The sequence below is a fragment of the Tupaia chinensis genome, unplaced genomic scaffold (assembly GCF_000334495.1).
Source record: "Tupaia chinensis unplaced genomic scaffold, TupChi_1.0 Scaffold000248_1, whole genome shotgun sequence".
Taxonomy (NCBI): Eukaryota; Metazoa; Chordata; class Mammalia; order Scandentia; family Tupaiidae; genus Tupaia; species Tupaia belangeri.
This window is the reverse complement of record NW_006159726.1, coordinates 4,753,038-4,754,310: the sequence shown is the minus strand read 5'-3', so window position 1 is coordinate 4,754,310 and position 1,273 is coordinate 4,753,038.

The window sequence follows — 1,273 nt, the reverse complement described above, 5'->3', positions numbered from 1 at the left end:
TTTTTTGCTATAGGGCGCATGCGCTCCCCAGACAGACAGAGAGAGACAGAGAGACAGAAAGCGAGAAATCACCCCCCCAGGGGGGATGGCCACGCCGCAATCCCTTCTCCTCCATTCTCCTCTCGGGATCTTGGGCACATACGCACACGCGCCTGGCATGAGTTTAAGCCACCGGGTCCAGGACGCAAACAGCAGTCGACTACATGGGAGTCCAGTGACATAGCCATTACGCTAACTGCTGGTCCCATGCTGTTTACATCTTCAGCAGTGCTTTCTAGATCAGCATGCAATGGACCTCGTTTATATTATTAGGACCTCCCGACTCACTGTGGGCATCCCTTAAAGGGTGCCTTTGTGTTTGGCATCCTCTCTGACTTCAAGTTCCATACTGGGCACAGTGATTTTTTTGGAGGGCTGATTCCATAGGATCCCAAAGGCCTGATCAAGCAATTTAGACTCAGTGCTAGTGGGACACTCTTAAGCAAGACAGTGACCGATGGGCCCCATAGCCTAGTGGTTAAGAGAGCCAGATCCTCCATGGCCAACTTCGGTTGGAATCCCAGTCCTGGCAACTTGAATACACTCCAGGCCCATTGCATGCGTGCCCCAAATCCTGACAGGCAGGAAAAATGTGACCATGCCTCATCGGACAGATGCTTTCTCCTCTCTTTCTATTTCTCTGTCTCTCCCTCTAGTGAGCGTTTGCACCTCTGGCAATAAAAACAAACAAATGAAAAAACAAGGCAGTGACAAAACCAAGCGGTATTTTATTCAGATTTGTGTTTCCTATGGTGGCGGTGGGGGACTACACTACGTGCTCTTTGCAAGCTCTAAGAATGGTGGCTTTTTCTCTCTATATCTGGTTAACACTTTTGGTCTTATCAACAAGTGGACAATATACACTTATTGCACACTCAGCTGGGATCAATCACTGGGATCAATCACCCTGTGCTATGAGACTAGACAGGAGTCACCATGGTGGAGAGGAACAGGTGCTGGAAGAGCTCTGCCAGTCACATGTGATCAGTGTGATCAACTTTATGCCGATCAATTTGGAAAATTAGCCAAAAGTGACAATCCTCTAGATGAAAAAAAAAAAAAAGTAATTAAAAAGGAAATGAGATATCAGAATAAAACAGTAACCTAACCATTTTTTTTTAAAGTGCAATAGGGGACCAGTAGTTAGCGTAATGGCTATGTTGCTGAACTCCCAGGTAGCCGACCACAGTTCGAGTCCCGGACCCGGTGGCTTAAACTCACGCCTGGCGCGTGT